This window comes from Mauremys mutica, chromosome 2 (genome assembly GCF_020497125.1).
Source record: "Mauremys mutica isolate MM-2020 ecotype Southern chromosome 2, ASM2049712v1, whole genome shotgun sequence".
NCBI lineage: Eukaryota > Metazoa > Chordata > Testudines > Geoemydidae > Mauremys > Mauremys mutica.
Window position 1 is genome coordinate 248,674,839 of NC_059073.1, and position 11,127 is coordinate 248,685,965.

Genomic DNA, 11,127 nt, shown 5'->3' on the forward strand with positions numbered 1-11,127 from the left:
AAAGCCAGACTCTGTGACTTTTCAGAAATTAACATGTAGATCCTTTCAAATGCACCGAGGTTAACAGTTTGTGAAACAGCTGTTTTTTACACCTAGACCTACACAGTGAGCATCATCATGAATATGCATGAGAGCTGGTACCAGCTCTTCATCCCAGTCTCAGATACCCTATTGTACTGTGTGCAGTGCTTTGCATTTTACCCTGAAGTGCTTTGTCAGAAGAAAATACACTATGTATTTTTTTCCTCACAAGAAATTGCTGTTCATTACTTATCTATGAACTAGAGCTACAGCTCTTTATATATAGATTTGAGAAAGAGAATAAACAAAAACTCCACTTAAAATTGCTTTGGTTTTCTGGTGCACAGTACCATTAATGTTAAGTATAAAGCAGGTATTACTTAGTCTTGCTTTCATACCACAGCAAACCCAAAATGTGCTTAGACTACAGCGAGGGTAGTTCTATAGTATAGAATTATATACAGAAAAAAAGTGAGTTTCATTTCAACTTTAGTGCAGTTACTCCCATGGATGGTGTAGAGTGAACACCCAGAAGAGATGGTGCAGTTGGTCACAAATGACTTAAAGAATTTCTCTCCTGAGCCTCAGATTTGACCCCACCCAGCCTATGATATGAAATAGAAACACAAGTCTGTTTCACTAATGTATGTCATAGATCTATGAACTTTTCACCTCTTCTACTGGGGAAGTTGGATCAATTTTTAAAAAAAATGTATTTCAATTAAAATAATCTGCTACTGTGTATCTGATTTACCTCCCTGCTCCCAACCAAACACAACTATCTCTCTTCCCCATGCCTTATTTCATGAAGGCACTTTGTATTCAGCGCTACACCCGAGACTAGGCCGACAAGCAAATATACAGTTTTATTTAAAATGTGATACTATGGTTCTGCGTGGACAGAGGCAAGCTCTTTAGGGACTATGCCATACAATACAGAAATGAAATCCAAAAAGCTGAGGGGTTCCTCAATAGCACTCTCATCTATAGAAAAGAGTTCAGTTAGAGGACAAAGTTGTGTGGAAAACATACTGCTTCTTCCTAGGGCAGTATTTTGCTTTCATTTCACCTTAATTTATAATGCACATCTCTTAGATACCCATTTTCACCCAAACCCTGCACCCCTAAAGATCTGCCATCATAAATGCAGTGATTATGGACTCACATTTGCACAATTGCTGAACATTTGCATTTGGTAAGAGACTCCAGTCAGACCCTTAAATGAACAGCATATTTGAGTTTTCAGAGATCTCCAATGTGCCAGTGAGGGTAATTTTTTAGTCAATATAATGATAAAGGGAATTTTATTAATATAAATCTTTTTGTTAACTTTGTCATGAGAACGTTATAGTGTAATGGCAAGTCTAATGGGAAACATCTGGCAGTAGATGCAGTGTCTACGTTTGTTTATAGGAATTGCCACTTTTTATACTAATGAACAAAGAGCTAAAACTGCACGAGTCAAGTGCAACTGTTTACATTATTTAACTGCTTATTTAAATGATAGTAGTATGTTTTTGGCTGAATTACCTTGAATTTGTCCCTAGAGAAGCCTTACCTTAGACCTTAGTTCATCCCACGCTTCGCTGCACATTGGGCGATTCACATTTCCCTGGAGAGGAGCAGGGTAATACTAACTAACCTGGTGGCCAGTTTTAAAGGTGTCTACATTTCATCTGAGAAGATATATGATGTTCCAAAACAAATCCTGTGGGAACCCTCACCCATTAAAATTTGACAATAGATAATATATATTTCTACCTTCAACCCTGTTTTAGCTACATCAGAGCTGTGCATTGATTGAAGCAGATAAGCATTTTAATTCCAATGCCCGAAACAGCTGTAGGAAGGGAACTCTTGTTTGTCAGCAGTGTTTAGTTTTAAATCCTGTATGTTACCAAGAAAATCATATTTCATATCTCCTCCTCCTAGTAGCTGCGCCTCTCAGACTAATCCAAAGGTTTCTCAACTCTGTTTCTGTTCAAGGTATCCCTACTTCCATTCTGGTCCCAGAGACTTTGCTATTTCATATATTTACAGGGTATTTTGCCCTGCTTTTTTGCAACTACTTTACCCACTTCATGTGTAATGACACCCATTCAGACAATAGATTTTTTCCCCCACATACATTATTTCTCCTGATGGTGACCAATTATGTGTCTTGAATTTTGTTGCCAATGGTTATTTTATATTATCAGTGTTAACTGTACTTTAATATGTTTTCATATCCACTAATTTTAATACTTTAGACCAGTAGCATACAAACTTCTGTAGTCAGTTGTTGTAAGTAATTTCTAACAGCAGTAATGTACAGTAGGGTTATATTGAGAAAAAATCTTACTGCTTGTGAAAAAAGGAAACATTTTTGTCCTCACCCCAGGTGTTTTTCAAAATGAATAGGTTTTGCTGGGTTGGGCCCAAAGTGAATGAGTTCTATACTGTCAAGTAAGAATTGTGCTCCTAGCGCAGAGTGTGATTCAAAACCCAATAGAAATCAATAGAAAGAGTCCTATTGGGCGTTAGATCAGTTCCATAGTACTTTGCTGTATCTGTTGCCTCATCACTAATGATAATTGGCCCACAATAAAATTAAATAAAATAACTCAAGCTGCTACTGAAAATCTTGGGTCCAACTATGTTCTCAGTCTGCTTTAACTCCACTGAGGTAAATGGGATTGGACTGGTGTAAGTGACAAGAAAATTTGGTCTCTCATGTCGAGAGTTCATATAGAAACCTATTAATTTAGCAAGTACTTCGTCACTAAACAGCTATATTTGGAAATGATAAATCTGCAAGTGAAATACCGACTGAAGTGAAGTTATTAATGGCAGTATTATTACTTAATCAATATGGAGCTGCTTGTGCACCTCACCATGAGGTAACTTTGTCACTGTGGCTGCTAAGCACAGTAAGAGAGGCTGTGAACACAGTTATGGGAAGGCCTATATGTAGCAGGCTGTAAAGGTTTATAAGCACACTACATGAATGCTTCCAACATGGCAAAATCATCATGGATATCCAATCCAAAGGCTATTTTAGGACATTTTATTCTATAATGATTTGCCATGAACAGTATTATATAAGGGCCTGCATTTAGGAAGTTTAGTTTCAGCTATGGTGATCAGAGAGCAGGGATGAAAGTAATATGAAACACTTACCGGTACTGGGGCCCGGCTCTAGGCCCTTGGAAGGGGCAGGGCCTTAGGTGGAAGGGGCGGGGCTGGGGGGGATCAGCCTCCCCCAGCCAGCCCATCCACGCTGCCTGGCCTGCGCCACCCGGGGTATCAGTGAAGATTTATAAGGGCCCGAGGCTGCTGCCACAGTAGTGGTGGCCGGGAGTCCTGGGCCCTTTTAAATCACCAGCCCCAGGGCAGGGAACCTACTGGCAGGGCCGGTGATGTGTGTTTGTGTGTGTGGGGCGGGCCAAAAGGGGCAGTGATGTTAAAGTACTGCTGCATCAGTGCTTTAACGTTGGCTGCGTGTGAGTTGGTACCAGCTTCTTAACAGTATGCTGTACCGGCCTATTTTCTCCCCCGCCAGACAGCAAGTGTGAAAAATCGGGATGAGATGGGGGGATAATAGGTGCCTATATAGCCCCAAATATCGGGACTGTTCCTATAAAATTGGGACATCTGGTCACCCTAGTTTCAACTGGAAAAAAAATTCTGCCATGTTACCAAACATTGCCTGCCAAAAGTTGCATAATGGAAGGTCCACAACAGTGCGATGCTGACCTATGAACTTTTTGTAATGAGCCCATCTGCCGAGTTCTGCACAAGCCATTCTGCTCTGTAAAGGAAAAGGAAGCGAGATCATGCAGTAAGTATTTGAACTAAGGAGAGGCAGGATCAGCGAGGCACTCTCTGTGTCTTTCTGTGTTCCTTGGAGAAAGCCTATTTACTTGGGCTTTGTGTGAGGAGGGATGACCTTCAGCTTTGATGCTTTTGGACACTTCAGTGCCTCCTCAGCCTTGGAAATATCTCATCTAGAACAGGGCTGTAGCATATTGGTGGGGTGGAGAATCTTATGATGCTGTTCCTCATGTTGCAGATAGAGAGAGGAGTTTTGGTTTCCACAACTACCAGTCTTGTGCTTTTCTTGTATACTAAAATTCACGCAAACTCAAAAGGGAAAGAAATAAAACCTAGAGGCTGATTCACACGTCTTTACATTTGAATCTTCACAGCATTCTCTACACAGGCCAGATTCTTTGACTGTGTTCTTTGCATTTTATATTAAACTAATCAAATTCATACATAGCCCCTTGAGTTAGGCAAGTATTTCCATAGATGCAGCAGTAATTGAATTCAGCCATTGGCAGAAACGTAGAAACCATAATGCTGCCAAGAACTGACTTTTTTTTATGGCCCTGGAACTTTTAGCCGTTCACAAAAAGGAATGCACAAGAGCAGCATATAAAACTCTATGTAACAGATTCACATTTTACAGACATCTAAGAATCAATTAGATTTTATTCAGCTACATTATCAGGCTTCCCCCTATTCTTTATACTTATCTATTAGAAGTATAGCACGATTGTTTTCTATAGTACTTATTCAAGAGCAATTGATCTCCTTGAATGCCAGCACTATAGGTTTTTAGTTTAGAAGTAATTGCAGCACCTGAGACAAAGGTCAAATGCAAAATGAAACTAAAAACTATTTAAAAAACCTTGAGTTTTGTTTAATTTACACATGGAAAATATTTAATACATGTAATGCTGAAGCAAGCTAATAACTATGGGATGAAGATGACAGGGAATTAACTGAAATAAAAGAATTCAAACGAGTGAGGTGGAGGAGGTGACGTGGCTGTCAGTAACACCAGTTATTTAGAATCAACCAGAGGAGTACATGCCTCGAATTCTGCATGCCAAATAAAGTTCTTCTAAATGATATAGATGGAGTTCCAAATGGGACCTGGCAAGTCAGACCTAATTTCGCTAGAACCACAAAACTATGCATAGCAATTAGACTGGTCAAAAAAAATGGGAGGGGTCAGTTGCCTTTTGTTCAAACCCCTTCGGCTGTAGAGTTTGTTACATATTTGGGTAAAGGGGCTGTTGGTTTATTTAATTAACTGTTTATATGTACATAATTCCATGCATAAAAGAAGGTGGGAAGAGTCATGTGCACACAACATATGTGTTTTAATACTAGGTCTTAGTCTCTCATACTCTTGTCTCCCCAAATTCTGTGTCAGTTCATATTTTTTAACCCTGAAGAGAGTGGTCTGTATTGTGCCAGGGTGCATCCAAGAGCCACATGTTTTTACTAGCTCTCATGTTTTGTCATTTGCAAAAAGATCAGTGGAGCCCCTCTCAGTGACTTACTAAATATTGCTTCACAGAAGCTAGAGGAAGAAGACATAAACCTAACCACTCATTATCAAAGATCAGAAAATATGCTTTCTGTCCAGATCTCCCTCACTTCCCATATTCAGCACATACATTAAAAACTTTTAAACATACAATTTTAATGGTTGGAGTGTTTCATGTGGGCTTAGACCTACACAAACTTAAAAAATTGATGGAAGACAATGGAGGAAAAAGAGAATGTTTGAGTGTAAGGGAAGTTAAGCTTTAAGGGACGAATACTCTTCTCAGTTTTGTTGGCAGAGGGACACTAAAGCTGGTGGAAATCCAGAAAAGGTGCAGAAGAGAACAGTGGATCTGTTACATGCTCCTGCTTCTGCCGAGCTTGTGGTAGTAATTCCTAATGTATATACCATGAAGCTGAGTTGTTTTCATCTTCTTTATACTTCTGTAAAGTGTGGCTCACCATTGCCATGCACCTTATGTAGACACTCATACCAGTGCAAAATGGGCCTAAGTTCCTACTCCAGGTGCAAGCCAATGAGGAATGAACCATTTAATGATGTAGAACCTTACACAGACCCACTGAATTTCACCTACAGATTACATAGTGCAATTATTTTCCTTTTATTATATTTTTCTATACTCAAACATATGCTTTCAGTCACAATGACTTATTTTAGATAAGAACACTGAAACAAGAAACACAGTTTCTTTGAGAGTGCATCCTGTGTGTGAGTGCATGTCCTTTGAGGGCCTACACTGAACTGAACACAAAATGGCTGCCTCTCTCCAGGTATCAGTGTCCTCAGAAATTTAAAGGTGCTTTATGTAGGCAATAAATGGCATAACAGTTACATAGCAACCACCACCACCCTTTCATAGGAAGACAAGTGAACAGGTTAATCAACAAAATCCAGAACTGATTATTTAAAAATCAGAAAGGCGACAAATCCTAAATAAAGTGTTACAGGCTGAAACAACAAAACTGGCCTGAGTGAGATTATTAGATGGCCCAGTACATTCTCTGTGTTGAGGGAATGTCTAAAATCAGATTACAACATGAAGCTTTAAATTACAAGTCACATTGTAACGAAGTACTGCAATTTACCACAATTTGTATATGTGGTTTGTCTCTTCCTTCTGAGTCTCTCCTGCTGTTGTTTACTTAAAGTGTCACCCCTACCTCACTTTCCCTGTTTCCTTGGCAAAATCCTCAGACCAAAGAAAACTGAGGGCTTCTTTTGTGGCAAATTGCAGAGGGTAGTGTGCCCAATATACTCATGCGTCCTGAGCCATAGCAGATTCTCATTTCAAAGCTGTTAGAATGTTTCTCCCAGGGACAGCCTTATTATAAAGGGAGAACAGCCCTGCACAAACCCCTGTAAAACAGATTAGACTTTTCTTGGAGCAAAGAAGGGCTGTTGAGTGAGGGGGGAGGATGTGGAGGAGGAGAGAAGACCTTAACTACAATTTCCCTCCACTGTTGAACTCAGTCAACTTGCCTCTCATGATTTCTGCTTAAGTTTTTGTTGTTTTAGGCCTGTAACAGGAAAGACTTTTTTTTGTTTCCTCCTTCCCAGACAGCAGGACTTGGCACTCAATCAAAGCACAAGGGCCCACCCAATCAGCCTGCTGGGACTTTTCCCAACTAAAATATATATCTTTGCTGCAAGTGTCTCATCATTTGCAAGTGAGTACAAGTCGGAAAAAGAGAAGAGAGAACTGAATTTATCCAGAGTTTCCTTTTGCACCTTTTCATTAAATTGAACCTGTGTGCACTCTGCTTCCTCAAATATTTTCATTACATACTGTAAAGGAGTTTGCTTAGCATCTGTGAAAATATTTACTGGCAGTGGAGACATGGGTTTATTCTTTTCATTAAAATAATCATTATGCCCCATATGTCCCCCTGGATAAAAATGTAGGGAGGGGAAAACTAACACAAAAACCTGAGCTGTGGTATCAGTTTCCCACTAGTCTGAGGAGAAGGCAGCTGTTGGGCTTAGAAATCAAGGACAGCAGAAACCAGAGATCTGCCGATAGGAAAGAGACCCACTTTTGAAGATCCTCTGCCAGCTAGAAAGACTCTTCCTCTGCGTTTTCTCCTAATGTGTCCTGTCACCAGTAGCCAAGGTAGCTCATATGGGCCAGTAGCCATGCCACCACTGGATGCTGGCTCACCTTTGGGCTCTTTGACATCTTTGTGCATGGATCAACCAAATTAATGCTGCTTCATGCTGCTTTAGCATTCATGGCATTTTTTTCCACAGTCCTTGGAAGAGGGTGGAGATACATACTGTACTGCTTAATGCAGCTCCTCCCCCTGTTCAGGCCCCTTTTTTCTGTATCACCCACTGACTGCATGAATTTTGTATGGAGGAGCGCCAGGGTGACACGCAACGGGTAGGGGAAAGACCATCCCACGTAACTGCTTTTGTCTCTCTTTATAAATCTATTTTCACTTCTTTTGTGTTTTTGCACCCTGTCCATCACACAGCTGAGGGTGGAGGAGGGAGAGGGACTTTAGATACAAAAAACACAATCCCAATAAAAACATGTCACAGTAGTGCAGTAGCAACTCCCCCACCATTCAGACGCAAATGGTTTTGACTTGATTTGACTGGCTAGTCTCAACGCAGTTTCAAATGTGGTCTGGCCCCATCCGCACAAACTACCCTCTTCAGGAAACACAGATCATGGCCCAGTGTGGATGGGTTCCGTTGATCAGTGGTTACAGGCTAGGAAGGAGTAAATCAGTTCATCCAGCATAAGAAATAGCCTGAATTTCAGCCCAATCAGAACCGCTCTTAAAACTTTGTAAGAGTTGTTTAACTCATGGGTGATTTGCTATACAGCATTTTTAGCTGCTAATGCTGGTGCGCTCAGATGAGGCGTATAGTCAAAATATGCACAAGTTGCATGCCCTGGTGAGCAATGCATACAATACTTCTGCAGTACAGCATGCACACAGTTTGTATTTGGAGATAATGGATGTCTTGGAGGAGGGACTACGGCGCCTTGAATGTACTGGAGGAGGGAAGTGCCAAAAGCGTGTTGATGTGGCAGACTGGGAACCATTAGTTTCAGGGTATTCATTATGAGGAATAGAATGATGGGAGTGATGAGTTATGGGACTGACAAAAAGGGAGAGCAGTAGGATGGCGAGAAACTGCTAGGAGAGTTAAAGTGCCATGGGTTGCAAGAAGCTTTTTGGTGGGACTCTGGGAATGTCACCAGAAGCCAAAGAAAGACTACTGGGTAACCTGTGGTGGGTTTTAGGAACCTGTGAGAAGAGGCACAATCATGCAGAAGGCGGGGAAATACACTTCAGAAGGTTCTCATTAGTTCAGATAAGTTATGATGAGTTTGCTCTGTCCCTGTGTGATCCTCCTGCCGTTGTGAGCAGCAGAATATTCAAGCTAGGGTCTCCTTAGTAAAATCCTGCAGAAACCATGGTGCCAGGTTGTTCAATCCCCTGTAAAAACTTGTGGAGGCAGCAAAGCAAGAGAGAGGAATGTGTCAGCTCTCCCTGAATGGAGTTCTTTCCAGGTTGTTCTGTTGGGAACCAATTTTTGAGCTTTAAATGGAATCAAGGTCAGACCCCAAAGCCAGTAGAGCTAATGGGAATTGCTGGAGGCTCGGGCCTATATCTCAAGGCTCCCTGTCGCCTTGTCAGCACAGTGGAGCCATTCTGGCATGGCTTCCCTGCTGGCTGCCATCCCTTGAGCCAGTCCTTCAAGGCACGGAGTGGGCTCTGCTCGAAAGTGCATACTAGCCTGGGCTGTATTACTTTTTAAGAGGATTCCCTATTGGGCTAGAGTATGTTACGGGTCTTCCCTGCCCTGTCTGGGGCCCCAGCTCATTCCTCTGCACATTAGCAAGTCCTGGATGCTGCAGAGAGCTCTCCACAGGGTCTGGTGGGAATATTGCTATGGAGGTGGCTGATCCCCTTTCCACATAGAAGGGAGTCAATGTACAAAAGGTGGGTCTGTTGCATGCACATTTCCTCACAGGGCAGTCTAGCCCCATGTGGTTAAGAGGGGCCATGAAGAGAGTCACTGGGCAATTGGTTTACACTGGCTATAATACAGGAATAAATGCAAGAGAAAAGCAAGTAATAGAGATAACAGATGGGAAAATTGTGAAGGAGTCGGGGAGGGAGGGAAGAGAAGGGAAAGCATTGGAAGAATGCTGAGGCCAGTATTGGGAGAGATCAGCTGCACTACAGCGCAGTTCATGACAAGTCAGATTATCTTCATGTGATTCTTTGCTCCTTTCTCTGACTGTAGAACACTTTTAAGGGCTTACACAGCATTTAGTTAATGGACCAGGTTTAAACAATGGCGTGATAACATTCAACTTTCTGCACTTGAATGAGACAGCAAGGATTGAGCTTTCCTGAACGGCAAATGAAATGGAAGTTATTGAGTGGAGAGAGAGAGAAGAGAGAGAGATGGGCCTAGATTTCTTTTCAGATGAGCCTCCAGGGCTCTTTGTCAGGGTTATATAGGTCACAAAATCAGTACAAAATGTTATAACTTGGTGGCCTTTGTAAACCCAAAAGCACTTAATTTTTTAAAATTCGATTTTGCTTCTAGACCAGTCTGAAAGAGCAGATATTTTATGAAGTTCTTGTCTTCTTTCTTGCTTTCAAAATCATTTCCCTTGTTTTAAAGTTTTCATTTACTTTGATTACATTTTCTCTAGGCTTCTGAACAGGGCTGTTTTTTCTCTCACCTGAGTTACTGTCTAGTTTCCAGCCCCCAGTTTCAGTCCTTACCTGGAGAAAGCTCCCATTGACCTCAGCAGGCATTTTGTTTGCAAGGACTGCAGGACTGGGAACCTTCTCAATGCACATAGATGAATAAATTAGACAAAAATACAATGAGGTTTAGGAATGGGTGAACTGGTTCAGATTTTGTAGACATCCATCTAGTTGATTGAAAATGGAGCTGACAGAGACCTGGGCCCTATTATTGAAATTGGGACTAGTCCATGAATTTTTTATGTCCAAAACTTGACGCCAAATCACTGAGGGACCGAATAGTAGCAAATAGCTGAAAATTTAGGCCTTAACTTTTCTGTGCCTCAGTTACCTCCAGCTATAAAATAGGAAAATTGATGTACCTTCATAAAGCACTTTGAGATCTTTGAAAGAAGATGCTTTATAATGTGCAAAGAATCATAATTGAAATAAGGAGTGACCTGAACCTTTGCCCAAAATTCAGAGAGAATATTTCTGGATTCACAGTGTTCAACAGCTCTTAGCTCAGTGAACCAGGCGTTGACTGCTGTCTTAAAGGAACAGCATCTCAGCAGTATAACACAAAAGGATAGTACAAAACATCTAACACAATACCGCTGGCTTCAATATCTCAGTGTGGGCTGATGGAGTCTTAATATTTGGGGCCGAGCCATAAGATATTGGACAACACATTCTTTACAGCAGTGCAAATTATCGGTCAATCATTACGTTATGTTTTTCTGAACTTTGTTATGATTTAATTTCCAATGCTTTTAAACATTATTTATTATTACGCTCTACATTCACAGCACTTGATATGACAACCTTAGTTGTTCTTTTCATCATTATGGTCACTTGTATTGTAAATATTATCCAAATATGCATTCAGATATTATTTACCTCTTAGACCATTGGAGTGGTTACATTCTTTCAGTTCAATGTCTCCTGTATATTGTTTCTAACTTGACTAACTCAGTAATGGAGATTGTTCAATAAACTCTGATCTCACGGTGCTCCCAACAATCCAGCACCAACATGGGAGGG